This window comes from Phyllostomus discolor, chromosome 9, assembly GCF_004126475.2.
Source record: "Phyllostomus discolor isolate MPI-MPIP mPhyDis1 chromosome 9, mPhyDis1.pri.v3, whole genome shotgun sequence".
Classification (NCBI taxonomy): Eukaryota; Metazoa; Chordata; class Mammalia; order Chiroptera; family Phyllostomidae; genus Phyllostomus; species Phyllostomus discolor.
Window position 1 is genome coordinate 1,304,575 of NC_040911.2, and position 18,418 is coordinate 1,322,992.

The window sequence follows — 18,418 nt, forward strand, 5'->3', positions numbered from 1 at the left end:
GGCCCCGCGGCAATGGCCGACACTGCCCTGCATTCCAGCCTTCCCCTGATGCCTGCCTTTGCAGGGGGGAGGAGGTTCATTTGTGATTTATAGCGCAAACACCCTTTACTCGGCTCCCACAGGACACTCCAGGCGAAGCTGGGGCTGCCAGCCCGCAAGTGCAGCAGGAGGCCCCGCCCGCCTGATATCCGGCCGGGGTGAGGAGGTCCGCACATCTGGAAAACCGTCTAGTGGTTACCAGGCAGCCCCTGCCCCCAGTGCATTGTGGGTCAGGAGAGCACCGTGTTTTGTAACCATGGAAACAAACTGAGTTTGAGATGCCTGGGAGCAAACCTCCCGCATCCAGATCACCGGTCAGAGATGGCAAAGGAGAGAAAAGCTCCCAGGTCGCCCAGCGCCTGGGAAGTCCTGCTCCAACAGGGAGGCCCCGGGGCCGGCAGGTGCCCGGCCGGCTGGGGGTACAGGGCGGCGTCAGCCTCCAGACACAGGGAGTGGGGCCACCCCCCCACCACGGAGGGTTCCTGCCCCCGTCCCCAGCCCTTCACTCTCCCTCTGTCCCTCCTTCCACAAGGGACACGCCATCCGAGACGCCATGGCGAAGAGTCTCCATCCTCCACAGCCTGTCCCGCGCCACTGTCCCCTAATGTAGGCATCTCGGGCCCCCAGCACGCCCTCCAGATGGTGAGGCCGGAGGGCTTCCTGGGAGAGGGGGTCTTTCCTCCCCGCCTCGGCACCTTCCCAAGGTCATTATCGAGAGGGACACTGCCAGTAGCAGGGGCAGCCCACATGTGCTGTGTGTCCTTTCTTGCCTCTGCCGCGGGGAGGCGGGGCTGTGCCCCTTCCCAAACACGGCAGGGAGAGAAGCACCTCTGTATGAGCACCCCCAGACTCCCGGGGAGGGCGCGGCAGGCGCGCTCACTTCAGTCTTGGAGAGAGGGACCCGGGGCTCGCCACCCCCTCCTGGCCTCCTCGGCTGCACTGGCCACCCCTCTGCGTGCATCAAGGTGAGAACCTCGGGGCCACAGGTGGAACTTCTGGAGCAAATTCTTACCGGGTGGCTTGCTGGGTGAGCTGGCTTGGGGTGTGGGTGCCAAGAAGGATGACATTTCTGTTGGTGCTAAGGAGGTGTCGGGGGGTACATGGGCGGGGAGCAGAGGCAGGGAAAGGAGACAGCACACCCCCATTTCCCCCTGGGCCCGGCCGCCCAGCCGCCCAGCCGCCCCTCCCCCCCAGCTCTGCGGCCCCGCCTCAGGGACAGCGATGGCCGACCCGGCCCAGGCTCCTGCTAAGGACGCGGCCTGCGGGCTGGTTGCAGGAGCCTGTTGCTGAGGAAGTAGCCTGCGCGGCAGCAATTACTGCTCATTTGTTGCTATGGCATCTCGGCGGCCTGCTTGGCTCCGCGGAGGTCTTGACGATCTTCAGCGCCCGTTTAGGGAGCCTCCCGCGCACCGCAAAGTGCTTGGAGCCGGTCTGCGGAGGCTCCTCCCCCTTCCCCCAGCCCCTCTCTGGTTCTGGTCCCGCCGCTCCACAGGTGAGCCCCGCCGAGGTGGGGGGCCGTTTCAATCACTAAAATCGGGGAAGGGGACGGAGAGACACAGGATAAATGGCATTGTTGTTGTAACTAAGGAAACTCGGCTTTAGGTTGACGTCAAAGGACGTCGTCGGGATCGCTGAGGCTTTGACCTCTGGTCAGTGTCAGAGGAAGGAGTGTCAGTAACCAGGGGTGGGGTTACTGCTCCTGCAGGGGCCCCAGGGGTACAGGAGGGGCCGGTGGAGCCCCAGCTGTCCGATCTCTGGCCTCCGGAGGAACCCTGCAGAAAATGAACCAGCTGCCAGCTCAACCGTTCCCGTGTGGGAGCCCTACATGCGGAAAAGGTTTAAAACTCACTAATAACAACGTACAGAAACTGTTATGCACATATAAATAGTATTAAAAATGATAGACTAGAGCAATAAAAAGGAGTAGAATAGCATCCCCGCGTGGGCAAGGAGATCGTGGTGTGTTCCTGCTGCGGAACTCCCCATCGTGGTGGTGCGTGAGCCACATGCCCCCCCCCCCCCCCCCCCCGCCAGGGCTGCAGCCCAGGCGTGAGCCTGAGCCGGACAGGAGGCTGCCTGCGGCGCACACTCCTGGCAGAGGCTGCGGGAGCAGGCAGCACGAAGCAACGTGCAGTGAAGGACACATCGCCACGTGGGGAAATTACGAGGAAATGAAGTGCATAATGAACAAAAAATTAGGGCTCCGTCACACGGGGAGGGGAGGGGGTACCGTCTAGGAAGAACATACCTCGCCACAGGTTCACAGCTGTGAGGACGTGAAATACAGAGCACATTCTTAAGTTGTCGTTAATTATTGCACTATATATATATATATATATTTTTTTTTTTAAACATCAATGTGCGGTTGCTGGGGGCCGTGGCCTGCAACCCAGGCATGTGCCCTGACTGGGAATCGAACCTGCGACACTTTGGTTCCCAGCCCGTGCTCCATCCACTGAGCTAGGCCAGCCAGGACGATTATTGCACTATTTCTTTGTGTGGCAGCTGTAAACCAACTTCTGCCCACCCCGGGGAGCCCGGGCCCCCAGCCGCAGAGGGTCAGGCCCGGCCCCGACGTGAGCGCTCGGTCCCAGAAGTGCGTGGGGTCGTTCCTTGCGTCTCGTGCAGACTTGAACGTCTTCTTTGGTGTCCGTGGCCCCAGCAGGGCTGAGCAGGGGTGCCGGCTCAGGGGACCTGCGGGCCTTCCCGTCCTCCCAGAAAACGACACGTCCTCTCCTGCCCGGTGCACGGACTGTAAGTGACTTCCGGCCCTAACGACCGTGATTTAATGCTAACGAGGCTAACAACGGGGCGGGGTGCCTGCACTCTCAAATATGCGAGTTTCCATGTGAACCAGGCCAATGACGATCGGGATGACTTTTTCTTTAAGTTTTTTACAGGATGTGTTGGCAAAATCATGTGAAATAAAGTAGATGATCAACTGTCACCGTCGTCCTAATGTGGTTCCCCCGGAACCGCACGAGACCAGGTTAGGATGGAAACGTCTGCCGTGCCCCCTGCCCCGGCCTCTGGTCACGGAAGGGAACTGGAGGGCAGGCGGTAAAGGGGCTCGCTGAAGGTCACAGACACTCCGTGCCCCAGGGCCTCAGTCCAAGCCCCCCCCCCCCCCCCCGTCACCTGCCCTGTCTTCCTGCTCTGTCGGGGACAGACCAGGCGTGAGTCCGGGACACGCTCTGACCCAGAGAGCACTGCTCCGGGAGGCCAGAGACCCAGGTTCACCCCAAACCTATGCCCCATGGTCTGGGTCACCTCGAGAACCTTCTCCGTTTGTGGGCAGGCAGGGGCGTTTGAGTGCCTGGGGGGGAAGGCGGGGGGTAGAGTTCCCAACTGGACTCAGTCACTGATGTAAAGGTCTGTATGCAAACTGGAGTTGGGTCTCACCTGAGCAAAACAGCCAGTGGCAGAGGCTGGCTCGGTTTCTTCCTGCGTGCTCTTTCTCCCGGCGTCATTGGACAGCCCTCCGTTCAAGGCAAATCCCCCCACAAACACCTTCTAGCTCTTTGACAGTCCAGGTGAGAAGGCCCCAACCAGGTGCCTGGGGCAGCAGGAGCCCAAGAAACCTGGGAGGGCCTGGGAAAGGCCTACGGAGTGGAGGCCGCCAAGGAGGGGCCACCCCTGGGAGCTCTGTCCTGCCCCGGCCTCCCTACCGTGACTGGCTCCTTTCACTCAGTGTTGGGGGCGATGGGTCCATTCTTCATTCCTTCTGTGGCCGAGGGCTGCTCCAGGGCGTGCACTGGCGGCATTTTGTTCGTCCACTCCTCAGTCACTGGACACTTGGGCTGGTGTGGACGGTGCTACTCTGGCGGTCTGTGCACGGGCATTTGTGACAGGTGTGTCTGAGAACACGCCGTCAGTTCTCAGAGACACATCGAGCGGCTGAAATGCCGGGTCCTGTGTCGAACCCCCGGAGCTACCGCCACCCTTTCCCAAAGCCACGCACCACGCTGCGTCCCCCCGCAGTGCTGAGGACCGCGGTCCCCCCCGCTCGGCCAGCACGTGCCGCTGCCTGGCTGCTGTACCTGGCGTCCCCTGTGGATGTGAAGGGGGACCCTGTCACACTTTTGATTTCAGTCCCTCTCGTTGCTAATCGTGTGAGTGTCCTTCTTAGGCGTTTATTGACCGGCCGTACATTTCCTTTGCAAAACCACCTATCAGACCCTCTGTCCGCCGGTGTGTGAGTGGGGCTCTTTGCACTTGCTGAGTTGTAAGACGACTCTATATGTTGTAAATACTAGCATGTTATCAGGTATATGGTTTGCAAATACTTTCTCTCATTCAGTGGGTTTTCTTTTCAATTTCTGGCAACTGTCTTTTCAGGCACCAAAGTTTTACATTTTGGTGAAGGCCAGTTTATCTGTTTTCATCTTTGGTTGCTTTATGTCTTATGTTATCAGAAGCCACGGCCTTCACTCAACGTCCTAAGCACTGGCCCTTGCTTCCTTTTGAATGTGTATCGTTTTGCCCTTCGTACTGTAGGTCTTCGATGGACTTGGGGTTAATTGTTGCACCCGGCCCGAGGTGGAGGTCCGAAGCCCCTTCGGGGCCGCCCCAGCTCCGTGTGTTGAGGGTCCTCAGTCCCCTCGTTGAAAACTCAGTTGACCTTCGATGTGTGGGCTCATTTCTGGGCTCCCGTGTTGATTCCGTTGCTCACGGCCTTGCTCCCTGTCACTCTGCAGCAGTTCTGAACTCAGCGGGTGTGGCTCCTCCAACTTCGTTCTTCCTCTGCCCGGCCGGTCTGGCTGTTCTGAGTCCCTTCCATATGAACGTTGAGAGCACAGAGCATCCCGGACTCGCTCCGATGTCGACGCGCTGTCAGGGGCGCTCAGGGAGCTGAAGAGCACGCCTTGGGAGACGCACGGAACCAGGCTGCTCGGGGAGCTGGCAGAGCGGGACCCGGGCCGTGCTTGGCTGGACGTGCTGGCTGTCTCTTCCGTGTGTGCAAACAAATCCTCACGGTCCCTTTGTGGTCACTTCGAACTCCGCAGTGTCCAAGTCGTGGCGGGGCGGCCAGTGGGCCGGATCCTGTGCCTATGCTTCACTCTGTGGGGAGAAGGAAGCAGGTAGCTTTTCCTTCTAACTTTGTCTTCGAAGATGGGGCTGCAGAAGGTGACAGATTCTGCTGCATCTAAAGTGACACTCCCTGCACCAGTGGTGGTGACGGTTTTCTCTGCCCTGCCCCCCCGACTGCGCATCCCTTTAAGGCAGGGACTGTGCCGTGGCCAGCATCTCCGTCCGCAGTTCTCTGCAAGAAGCCTTTCCCGTGGGTGAAGGGACCGTTCCCGCGCTCCAGCACCTGGAGAGGGGCCGCCTGATGTAGACACGGAAGCAAAGAGAGAATAATAACAGTCCCACAGCCTGGGAGCCGGGCACAATGACCCCACGGTGCAAACCAGCAAAGCGAACCTTCAGGAGAGTGGGTCAGTGACGAAAGTTCCCATAAAAAGGGACTATGAGGCTGGGGCTTCAGGTCCGGTTCCCGGACTCTGAGACCCACAGCTCGTCTCGCCCCGGGGACGCCCAGGGTGACAACTGTCAACAACGAATGAGCGAACTGTACAGAAGTGCAGCCAAAGAATCTTTGGGGGCCCTTACCAGCAGACGCCCGAAAATGGGCCGTTCCTGAAATTTAGCCCCAGATTGTTTGTTCCAGAGAATCATGCACGGTGTTTACAAGGTCCCCCTGCTCTCCCCAGTTCACATTCCTCGCAGAGGGTGCTCTCTGGGGCCCTGAGGTTGCACCTGTAGGGGCAACAGGGCCTCCCGGCAGGTTCTAGCTCCCCTCTCATTTCCACTCCTTGGCTGTTCGAAACTGTAAGCCCCCCCCGGTCTGGCGGAGAAGCCCAGCCCCCAGCCCCAGGGTTCACCCTGACTGCCCACTGCCCGCTGGTCCGCACCCAGAGCTGGGGGCCCTGACCTCCCCAGGCCTCTGACGCCCTCTCACCCCAGCCTCCACTGCTCAGGTAGGGCGCTCAGGAGAGCAGAAGAAAGTTATTTGACACTCAGTCCCAGGAGCAGCTGTGCATCCTGAAAGATGGACCTCCACTCTGCTGCTTTCCCAACTGCAACCGCAAATTCTTCCTGAGATCACCATCATACTTTGTTCTTCTGGGGGCGAAGAAAAAGCGTTCAGCACCCCCACCATGGGGCTTCTCCTGACACTCATGTTCTTCCCAGTTATGAGGCTATTGTTCGCTTGAACAAAGAGGATGAGGAGCTGTGAGGAGCTGTTTACACGCCGGGAACGAGGGCAGGGGGAGGGGCAGGGGAGGGCCTTCGTTAGCGCCGAGAGCCCTGAGCACGAAAGGGGGCACCCGTGTCTTCTCGCACCCTTTCTGCGCAATCAAAACACGGCCCCACCCTCCCTTCAATGCCACCGACATACTCGGCGGAGCTCCCGGGTTAGCGTTAACACAGATGAAACACGCGGTTTGATTTAAAAACCACCACCACCACCACCACCACCACCACCCCTGAGATGGGGTCAGGCGCCTGCCCTCACCGCGCTCTCGTGGGGGGGCCGAAGGGCCAGGCTGCACGGAAGGGCAGTGAGCATTTCTGCCGCACGGGGGGCCCGAGGCTCCCGAGGAATCTCGGCCTTTCCGGAGGTGGCGGCCTCGCAGACCCCAACTAGGCTCCCGACAAATATTTGCAGGACAGACGGGGGACGGGCTTTCACTTGAGTAAACGTGAAGCCTTTGGACTGAGCATAATTCGCTTCCACGTCGGTGTTTTTGCTGGGAGTTCTGAAACCTCAGAGCGGAGAGCAGCCTGCGCCTCAGGCCCCGCCCCCAGGCCGCCCCCCCCCCCCCCCCCCCCCCCCCCCCCCCCGGCCCATCGGTGCAGGGCACCGGGCCTGCTGGCCGGTACTTTCATTAAAGGGAAAACAGAGGACTGCGAGAATAGGAAGCGACGAGATCCTGCGACGGACCCCTGGCACCCATTAATCTGACATCGGTCCCAATCTTGTGTTTCCTCAAAGGCACGACAGCCCCGGTGACACGTCAGAACAGTGTCTTTTTGGCCCCTGCGGGGGACCTACTCCGCCAGGGCACGCAGCCCGAGCGTGAGGCGGGCCCAGGGACCGGCACAACTATTTCTGACTTGCCGGATGAGCAAAGCGTTTACAGAAGGCATTACATTGTCAGCCGGAGGCCACCCTGCGGTTCCCTGACCAGCAAAGGTGGCTGCCACCCTCATGTAATTCACGCGGGAATCGGAGCCCACCACCCACGGGCGCTGATGGACCACCACACGGTTTGAAAACCGCAAAGAACGGACAGTCTTGCACGTTGCCACCAGCGCCCTGGTGCCTCGCTGCGTCTCTCTCCTGCGTAGAAGGGGCTGCATTTCAAAGGGCCGTTTCCTTCTGGGTGGAAACATGTACTTGCCAGCGTCTGAAGAGCGGCCAGGAAGCCCCAAGCGCGCGGGTGCAGAAGCTGCTTCTGTTTGCCCTGCAAACCGCTTCTGCGCGCGGGGTGGAGAGCGGGTGGGCGCCGGGGTCTCCGCCTCCCCTGCCTACACGTGGTGGCTGCACCGCTCTGCTCCCTGTGAGCAGGGGACTTCCTCCCGGGGCTCCTGGCGGCCGGGCGCACTGCCTGGGGGTGTCGCAGGATCGGTCTTTGCCGTGGACGTGTTCTGTTTCCTTGCCGGGTACCGGCGGCGTGCTGGGTGCTGGCAGAGAGTGGACACCTCCAGGCGGATCACTGGGCCAGAGGACCCAGGAGACGTGGGCCCCACGCCCGCCTCTAAGAGGCCATGGGAGCTGGGAGTGTCGGCCTTCCCACACCCACGCTGACTTCCAGCCCACAGGGACTTACACATCCCCTCTGTGGGCTCAGACTTGCAGGTTGCCAGCCAGGAAGAGAAAGTTCCCGGGCGTTTGGTTCCTGGGGCTCTGGGCAAACAGCATGTGCGCAGACGGGGTGGGGGAGGGGCCGGGCCGGGAGGGCTCTCGCCAGGGCCTGGCCGGCGGGGTTTCCAAGGTGCTTAGGTTGCAGCTAGGCCTTGTGTTTTTAAAAGCGAACTTCTGGCACTTGGCGTTTAATCCCGACTAAAGCTCTTTGATACATTGACTTAAAAGGCCTTCAAACTGCCAAGATTTTGCAGCTTGGATAACATCTTTGGAAAGGTTAAATGAGTCAATTTTCTAAAGCTTTTGTGGGCACAAGCACAGAATTCTCTGTCCTGCTGAAAACGCCGGGTTCTCCCAGCCAGCCCATCCTCGGTGCTTCTGAGCTTGGGAGCTGCCTCGGCAAGGCAGGGCGGGGCTCCCAGAGCTTGGGGGGCCTGGCGGAGCTTGCCAGATGGGGAGGAGGAGGAGTGGGGAGGGAAGTGCGGGCGGGGATGGGGGGTGGGGCCAGAGGAGGAGGCCTGGAGACCTGCCGGCAGGGGGCGCCTCGGCCCCCCGCGGAGACAAAGGCCAGGAGCCCCTGAATCCGCTGGGGAGACAGCAGCACCAGGAAGGACGGCCCCTCCCCCCGCCCCCCAAGGAAAACCAAACACACCAGCCAAGGAGGGCTGACCCCTTGCAAGCTGTCTCCTGTTGGGGCCCCGTGGCGGCAGCGGCATCCCTTCTAAGATGGCCTCCGAGTCCTGCACTGTCCCAGGCTCAGCCCCCACGTCCCCAGCCCCGCTCCTCCTGTGGCTTCCAGGGGTGGCAGGAGGTGGGCCCCAGGCCGGCCCCTGCAGAAGCCCATTCCCGAGGCTCCTGGGAGGCAAGACTAACCAGAAAGTCCCGACTGGGCAGCACCCACAGCAGGGCAAGGCCGCCCCATCCCCCCCCACCCCCCCACCTTGGCCCGCCGGCCGGCCTCTCGGGCAGCGCCCTTGTTCTGAGCGCTCTGCGGTGCGCCGGCTGAAACCCTAGCCAGAGCCCGAGAGCTGGCCTGCCTCTGCCCCGGGAACCTGCAGGCACATGCGCGATGCGCTCCACGTTCAGTGTTTGGTTTCGGAGGAGCCTCATCTGTTTTTTCTAGCCCAGGCCCCACGCCGCCGCCCTGGAGTTCCCAGCACCAGACGCAGGCTGCACGCTCTCCGCCGCCTTAGCCTCCCGGCAGTCCTCGGGTCCAGCAGCGGGCGGGGGCAGAGCGCTCCCGGGTGGGCCGCGGCTGCGCAGACCCCCGCCGTCCTCGCACCAGTCCCTGGTGCCTGGCTGGGCTGAGGGCCACGCAGGCATGAGTGTGGGCTGGGCCGCTACCCCTTGAACAGCCCTGCCGAGTGTCCCAGAAAATCTGGTGAACCCAAGGGGCCCTCTGCGCGCCCAGCGGGTCCCGGCCCCTGAGGCCCCAGGAGAATCGAAGGGGCAGGAGGGTCAGCGTCCTGGGCCCTGCACCCAGGCCCGCCGGCCTCTCCCAGGACGTCCACACACAGGCAGGGCCTCCCCCACGGGCACACTGGGGCCAATGGCGGAGCGTTACCACCTCTGGTCTGTCCGTGGTTGTGCCGCCCCAGACTCGTGGGACTTCCACTCAGATTTCCTTTCCCTGCTCATGCAGTCAGGTGTCTCCTGACCTTTTACCCGGAAAAAAACTCAAAGCCAAGTTCCAGCGTAAGTCTCCCGTGCGTGTGCCCCCCAAGCGTCAGGAGAGAAACTGACAGAAGGAAGGGAGGAGCTGGCAGCAACGCCTCTGACTCGCCCCGTGCCCCCGTGAACCCAGGGCTTCCTCCCCCGCCTCCAGAGCCGGACAGAGCTGAATGCCGCGATTATGACGCTCTGCGCTGGGTGCATTTTCTGTTTGAAGATAACAGTTTTATTTCACAGAGAGGCACAAAGCCCCCACTGTCACGAACAAGCCAGGGCCTCTCCAGGACTCAAGGACCTTCCAGGGGGAAACAAAAGGCCTTCGCTCTTGATTAAGCAAAGTCCTCCCTCCGTGCCCCAGCCCAGGGCCTCCCGCGGGCGGGGCCCTGGCTCGGTCCCTGCAGGGCGCTCCTGGAGTCCTCTGGCCCCAGGCCCGCGCCTGCCCCCTCCCCCGTCTCCTTATCCCACTGCAGGACTCGGTTTACCTGACTCTTGCATCCCCTGTTCCCGATCCGTCCTTTCCGTCACCCCATACAGCCACGGCCTTGACCTGTCCCCCTTCCTACGTGAGCCATCTCCGAGCCGGGGCCAGCCCTTGCCCGCACCCCTTCACTCTGTCAGCCCGTGTTGACCGAGGACCTGCCGAGGGCCGAGCACCGAGCACAGCCGCAGGTCCCCGCAGTCAGGGCCCTGTTTTCTGGGGCTTTTGCATGGACCTGCAGCTCAGTCTCAGCCCGCGTCCCGGAGCCATGGTGACGGGCTGCTGGGTGCTGCCGCTCCCCCGCCAGGTGGGCCCACGGGCCCCCTCATCCTCCCTCTCGGGCTCTTCACCCCCAAACCAGTCACCACCACTTGCTCCAGGCGGCCGGATGCCCCAGGCCTGGGCCAGTGACGGAGTTCGGTGCCCACCGGCTCCGGGGCACAGGCGACATCCAGCCTGAATTCCCTTCTCTTTCTTCCTCGCCTCTCTCCGGGCGTGTCCCGCCAGAGGCTATGTTTTCAGCTTCATCCGAGCACTCTGTCCCTCCTCTTCCTACAAAACAAGCTGCCTCTCCAAACAGAGCGCCCCCTGTGTCCCCACCCCCCAAGTGCTGAGAGGAGTCGCTCCCATTCCCCCGGCCCCCGCACTCCCTCCGGGACCCACAGAACCTGTCAGCCCCAACCCCTCTGTCACCACGCGGCACTGCTGAGCGCCCACGGCTGAACAGCCCACATGTAGCTTTCATTCATGCTCAGCCTTTAACCTCCGAGGTACCTGTCCTTCCTTAGGAACTCCTGTCCACGGCCAGGACCCCAGGGGCGCCACAGCTGTGTGGCGGGCAGGGCCACCTGTCCTGAACCGGCAGGAAACCCCGAGGCCCCCCGGGGGTCGGAACCAGAGGGGGCGGTTTCAGTCCAGGGCTGCAGCCAGAGATTCGGAGCCTGGGACCCTGAGCCACAGTGTTCAGGCAGACTTAAGGAAGATGGAGGTCGGCAGGGGGATCGAGAGATCTCATTTTTGAAATTCACGCCATTTAATATTTTTAAAAGTCACTTCCAACTAGTTTGGAACGCATCACTTTTCACTGGGCGGCAGTCCGTCCGTCCACCACACAGTGCCCCACTCGGAGGGACGCGGCGGCCTGTTTCCTGTCCTCACGAGGTCGCACGGCCGTCACCACGGTCTGGTTCCCGACGGGACAGGCTCCCCTTATGATGGACATTTATTTAAAAGGGGGTTGAGAGTGCCCACTCATATCGTGGCCTCCCGGTTTTCCAGCAACTCCCGTGGCTGGGTCCCCAGAGGGGACACCCACAGGAGGGTGTTGTCCCTGCACCTTTCTCAGACCTTGTCCGAGTGACCCCCCGGGTGTCTTTGGAGCGCTGAGTGCAGTGAAGCAGGGAGCACCCCACAGCCTACAGCGGGACAGTGGAGGGGGAGCCCCAAACACAGGATTGCGCTCCAAGAGGCAAGGAAGGACACCCCTTCCTGTCTCGCTCCTTCCCCTGCGTCTCTGCAGCCACGAGGTGACAGACCTTCCTTTGCAAGCTCCGTGCGGGGACGGCGCACCCCCAGGAAGGAGGACTGTGCGCAGCCCACGCTCCTGCCTGGCACCAGGTGTGGACTACACGTCTCTGACCCTGGATGGCACAAGGGGACCTTTCTGTCCCGAGTCAGCCTTTGGTACCCGGGTCCCCTGGGCACAGGGCTCCTGCTGGGCAGCTCAGCCCTTGCCCCGCTCCTCCGCCAGCCTGAGCCCGTGACCTCAGCTGCTCAGCCCCTTCCACCAGCCCACACCTTGGAGGTCCCCAGAAGCCCAGGGCACGGGCCTCTGTGGGCAGCTGTGCCTGGCGCCGATCCAGCACGCACCCTGGACCAAGGCTCCGCAACCCCCATGGCTACACATTCACAAGGCACCCCAGGGCCTTGCTGGGGAGCGTTGGGGGATGCAGCTCCTCCTCGGCGTGAACAGATCCCCACCTCATGTCCACGCTCCCACACCCAGTATGCAAAGCAGCTCAGATTCTTAACCTGGGGGCCTCTAGAGCCGACCCCAGAGGTCACCAAACACGGCAGAGGCACAGCCAGGCTGCCCCGCGCACCTGACTCGAAGGCCAACTGGGCGGATACCATCGGCAAACGCTGTGCTGCATGCAATCACATCCTGAAACCCTCGCTGCGCTGACATGGGCCCTGCCCATCCCGACTTCTGTTTGCAGGGTCTCAGCAGAACGCCTGCTCCAGGCAGAGAAACGGGGTCTTGGAACAAACCCAAGTGTCCTCGAGAAGAAATGTCCGAATGTTGCTTATTCGCCTTCCAGCCAGAACATCCCCAGCAGGGCCACTGGCTCCCCGACGGTGGCCGGGGACTTCTGGACACAGTCGAGGGCAGAGCTTGCTTTAGCACACTCGTGCTGGCGGGGGGCAGACAACCCCCCCGTTTGACTGGATGCAGCCAGAAGAGAAACGAGAACATATGATCAATGTTTAAACACCACCAGACTAATTTTGACTGGCTTCGGTTCCTTGCATCTCTGCATTCACGCTCCAGGGAAACATGAAAACATGGATCCCTAGACCACGTCGGCGTGGGTGGGTGGGTGGCCGCAAACGTAGGCGAGATGACTTTTCTTTTCCGATAAGCATGCGAGCTGGCTGGGAGACCAAGACTGTTTCGGGCTGTTACATAGTTTCACAAATCAAAAACAAACGCAGGCAACAGGAGTGCAGGTGACCACAAGGAGGGCAGCGCTCAACTTGGCTTTGAAATCAGAGGGGGCAGGGTGGGACCCCCGCCGGCTCCGCAGACAGAAGTCAAGTGCAGGTGGTGTGGGCTCCCCAGGAAGAGGAGAAGGGCTCCCCACTGCAAAGCAGAGACTCGCGTGCTCTCGGGAAAGCAGGTAAAGGGGTTCCCACACCCACTCGGATCTGCCTCCCTTCCCCCAACCCCGGCGGGCCTGGGCTGAAATCTGTCTTCCGGTTTCACCTTCTGTTTTCTGGAACAGCAGCAGCTAGAATTTGGCGAGCAGCCCCCGTGCGTGTGCCAGGCACTGTCCTCGTCAACTTTCAGGGGGTACCTCTGTCCCCGTCACCTCCGTCCGGTTCACAGACCAGCCGGGGGGCACTTGCCTGCGACGCCCCGTGGTCAGGAGAGAGGCAGGAGAGGTACTGGGCGCCCAGTGCCCCTCATCCCACCCCTGGCGTCTCTCTGCGGACTCGGGGAGCGGGCCGTTGCGGGAAGGGGTAGCTTCCGGCCTGGGCTCCGTCGCCCACCTGCCACCCCCACGTCTCGGTTTCTCGCAGCAGCAGACAGGCCGGACCGGCCTTGCGTCATGACGCCACGGCACCGCGCGCACACACGATCCTGGGCCCCGACGGCCAGTTTGTCCCTGCGTGCTGACCGTGTTTTCAGGCCGGCGGGGGAAGCTGGACGGGGGGAGGGGGTGGGCCGAGGGGGAGCCTCGGTTGCAGCAAGTGAGGGAACAGCGCCCTCCTGCGCCCCGGCCAGCTAAGCGTGACTGTAGCCGTCCTGTCCTCCCGCTCCTCTCGCAGTCCCTTTGCACACCGTGTGACCGCCTGCCCCTCCCCGTCACACAGCCACGCGTTCCGCAGCCCACGGGCCACCAGGCCCCCTGCTCCTGCACCCCCGCTGAACAACCGCGGGCTCGGAGCGGCCGGAGGGGACCTGTGACGAAGGCTGCGCGGGCCGCTGGGCTACGGGTCCGGGCGTGAGAAACTGGGCGGGACGGGCGAGCACCCTCCCCCTCGCCATACAGCTCAGCGGGCGCGTTTCTGGCTGGAGGTGTCTGAGTGTGAAACCACCCGTCTCTGAGTCCAGAGAGCCGTTCAGGGTGGGAGGGAGGCGGGGGTCGGGTGGGTGCCCCGGGCAGCACAGGGGTGAGGCTGCACGCCCAGAGTGGCCCTGCCGGGGCCTCTCACCGCCCTCAGAATTCTCTCCTCTTCCCCCTCCTTCGATGCTCTGCATCGGCCCACGCACACCCACATCCCAACCCCTCTCGTCCCAGGTCGAGGGGAAGAGCCCAGCTCGGCTCCCGGCCCCTGCCTGGGAGACTCCGCAGGCCCGAGACCGCCAGGACGCAGGAATGCCGGCCACCGGGGACCGGCCTGAGGCTGCGGCGCTCTCCTCCCGGCGATCGAGGCCTTGGACGGGTGGGCGTCACCCCCCGTCCTCTGGATTAGCCTCATTCCCGTGCTGCCACGGTGAACACGCTAACAGTGGCTCCTCGTCACACGTGCACACATATGTGCACCCGTGCACACTCGCTTTTCCTCCCCGCGCCCTCTCCCGTCCGCCTCCCGCGTCAGCACGCCCCGCCCCGGGACGCACCACGCGCGCGCGCGCTCCCGAAGAGCGCCGCCTGTGTGTGCGCGCGGCAAAGCGTGCGTTCCCTCCTTCAAAAATGTTTAAAGCCAGAAGAGAGGTGCGCGTTGACAGTTTACTGGGCGGGATTTGAACGCTTTTCTTCCCGGTCACAAAACCGTCTTCCTGTTTCCGCAGAAACACGCAGCCTGACAACGGCGGAGACCGTCTCAGAAACCCGCCCCGTCAGCCCGGGGCCACGCGGGCGAGGGAAGGGCGTGTGCAAAGGGGTGACGCGGGGCCACAGCCCGCCGTCCCGCCAGTTCAGCATTTGCAGGGGGGTGGCGGCTGGGTGTCAGGAGACTTGCAAATGCGTTGCAGGCCCAGAGGAATGGGCCTGAACTTGGAACTCAAGCCTGTCTGCCCACCACCCCCGAGGCAGGGACGGGTCCCCGCCTCCGCTCTGCCGCAGGGAACACGTCCTCTCGGAGGAGTCAAAAGAGGGAAAGGCCACCGCGGTGTTTAAGGCTGGACGTGACGCACCAGCGCGGCTGGAATGCGGCACTGCGCGTTGCCCTTCGGAACAAAGTCATCGCAGAACAGAACAGAACAAGAAACCCCGGGCGAGTGCAGATGGCTGGAATGCAGCCCAAGGGCATCACCGAGGCACCCGGATGCTGTGATGCAGCCGCGAGCCGGCATAGGGCGCGGGGGCGGGGCGGCAGCTGAGTTCCGTGAACACGGACGGGAAAGCTAAGCCCGGTTCTGGGCTCTGCGTGGAGCTGCAGGCCTGCCCCTCCGCCTGAACCACGTGTCACGGCCACGAGGAACGCAGCCCCTGGTCGCCCGTGGCGGCTTGCTGCACTGCACTGCGCTGCCCTCCCTGCTGAGTGAAGTCCAGGACCAGGGGTGGGACCTCTGGGGTGGCCGGAAAATTCTGGGAATGAAGAGTCACACAACGTCACGACGACAGTGTCACTGAGCTGCAGTCTGATACAGGGTCACACAGTGTGGGGGGGGGGGGGTCCCAACACGATAGAAAAGCATTGTAAATAGCCACCCAGGAATCTAAGGAAATGTATTTTTTAGCTTGCCTAGTAAACAGAGGCAAGGAACCCAAAATGGGTAGCGGGTAGTCACAGAGTTTAAGTGCACATAACAGAGGTTGCCTTTTTCTACAACAATTCACGGATACAATTAATTGCTTTACTTAAAAATAAATAAAAACCCCGCCCTCCGAGGGCCGTGGTTGGAACAGGTGGCCTGCCCTCTGCCTGGGAAACGTCGCCCTCCTCCTCTCCTTGTGCTGTGGCTTCAGGCGCGCCTGCCCTGTCACCGAGAGGCCTGGGGGTGGGGATTCACACGGTGTCGGGTGTTGGTCCCGGGCCCTGGGTGATGCCAGCACTTCCCCATCACCTGAGCAGTGAACGCAGCACTGGGGATGGGGGCAGCATCCATGTTACCCGCAGGCTGGTTTCACCTGGACCTGGTCAGCACCGCTCAGAGGGCTCCTGGGATGACAGGGGTGGACACTGGGGCAGGGGGGAGCCTCTGACATCCACCAAGGGTCCAGGGCCATCTGAGAGACGGCTTGTTTACCCTAGACTGGGGCTCTGTGATCTGGGTAGAATATCAGAGATCTGTTTTCAGTCTTTCCACCATCTCTTGTCCAAAAACGGAGAAAAAGAAAAAAAAGGCGTTTGCTAAATGTGGTCAGAAGGCACTTATCACAACACTCTGTGGACACTGGCAAAGCCCCGTTTCCAGTACAGAAGGTCCAGACGACCACCAGACCACCCGACCACCCGGACAGAGGAGAGGGGAGTGCGTGACTGACCACGCTTTCCGCCACGTCCCTGGGGCTCCGACAGCGGCCCTCTCCATGTGTTCACCTGGAAGCTGCCCGTTGTGCACGCGACTGGCATTCGGGTTTGTGGGTGTCACAGAAACCACCAAAAGGTGGCCGATGACATTTCCACCGAGTGTTCGCACACGGAGAGGAAAGACCCAGCTTCTGCTCGGGGGATGAAACCCACCCGTCACGCCGGCGCTCTGCACCGCCCACCCTGCGCGGCGCCGGCCCCCAGCGGCGTAAAGGGGCCCAACCCTCACGCTCAGAGGGCAGCTGGACACCAACACCGCCCGGGACCAGTAAGGGTGTGTCCTGGTAAATGATCGTGTCTTGGTATTAGGAGCTGTCAAAAACAGCTAAAAATAAGGGTGGAGGAAGACGGATGAACAGAAGGAGAAACGGAAGGAGTGGAGGGAAGGGTGGACGGAAGGACAGGCAGGTGCACAGGGACAGTGTGGTAGATGTTAGGCTGTTAAAGGGGAATAGTTTTATTTGTAGTTCTAAAAATAGGCCATGTTTCATTTTTTAAAAGTTTACAAGAATTCAGTCAGTATTAGATACCTGGGTAACAGTGGGGAAAATTGGTACTTATATGCAGGGCGGGGGGAAAGCAGGCTTACAGTTGTTCACACGGAAAATACAATCATAACAACACGAGAATAAACTCTGTGCTTTGCGCACTCACCGTGGAACCGTGGGGAGATGTCCCCACAGCCCGAGTCCACCGGTGGGCCTGTGGATTGGGGGAACTCGCTAAAAAAAAAAGACTAAAGGAGGTAAAATTCTTTCACAAAATCACAATTAAAATAACCTTTTGCAGTCAACCTCATTTAAATTCCTGAGTTGGGGGAAAATTCAGATTTTACACCTCCTTAGAAACCACATGTACATCTGAATATACTTTCATCTTTTACACGCTCTTATAGCAATTAAATATGAGAAACTGCCTTCAAGAAAAAAGTTGTTATGCAAATGATACAAGCAAAATTGTATTAGACACAAATGAATTCCCACGTAGTGTGGCTTTTCGAAGCATGAATGGATCCAGGCTTCTTATTCTTGCTTTAAAAATAGCTTAGGCTTTATCTCCCCTCATCAGAAGATACATCCTCCTTTACCCACATGTAAAACACGCACACACCTAACCTGAACGTTAAAGTTGGTACTGTGCGCACGCAATCTGTTTCCTTGCCGGAGTAAACGTGTCTGCTCCGGAGAAGAAAAGTTGGTGACTGGAAGTAAGATGTTGCGTTAAAAAGCATGGGCTGGACCCTTGGGGGCCTCCCCGGGCCGCCGGCACAGCCACTGGGTTTGGCTGCGAGGAAGGTTATTTGGTCTCACTTTTGCCCCCACATTCTGCCACCTGTGGCATCCACTCTGCAGCCCCTACTTCTGTCTCTGTCCCGCAGAGCGGGGGATGGCTGAAGCCCTTCCCACCAGACTCCGGGCAGCGCAGAGCGTGGGGAACACGAGGCAGGCGCTGGAACAGGGGGAAGGAGGCGGACGCTGGCCGGGAGGGGAGCAGAGCGCCCTCCGTCCAGGTGGAGAAGCACCCCGAGTGAAGCCGGAGACGGGGGACACCCCGGAACAAGTCAGGTCCCGGAATGCGCCAGCTGGGCCTGAAGCTTCTGCAGAGAAGACGGCGGCTGCACATCTGAGTGGGGGACCTCGGAGTCGGCCCCTCCCTGCCCGCCTCTTCCAAAAGCACCGCCTGACCTGGCTGGCGTAGCTCAGTGGATTGAGTGTGGGCTGCGAACCAAAGTGTCGCAGGTTCGATTCCCAGTCAGGGCACATGCCTGGGTTGCAGGCCACGGTCCCCAGCAACTGCACATTGATGTTTCTCTCTCTCTTTCTCTTTCCCTTCCCTCTCTAAAAATAAATAAATAAAACCTTAAAAGAAAAGCACCGCCGCTGACAGACGAACCCACTCCCCTCTGGTTACGTGCAGCCTTCAACCCAGGCAACAAATCGCATGCATATTTCGAGCCCCTGCTCAGTGTGGGCAGGCGCAAGCCTGGGTGGACAGCAATTCCAGTAAGCCGGTGCTTATTCGTCAACGCGGCCGACACAGAGCCGAGAAAGGTGATCTTGGATCCACCGACCCCCACCCCCCATAATCCTATGAAAAAATGTGCTAGCCTCCCATTCCTTCTGCTGAAACGCATGGTCCCGTGAGCTTCCAAA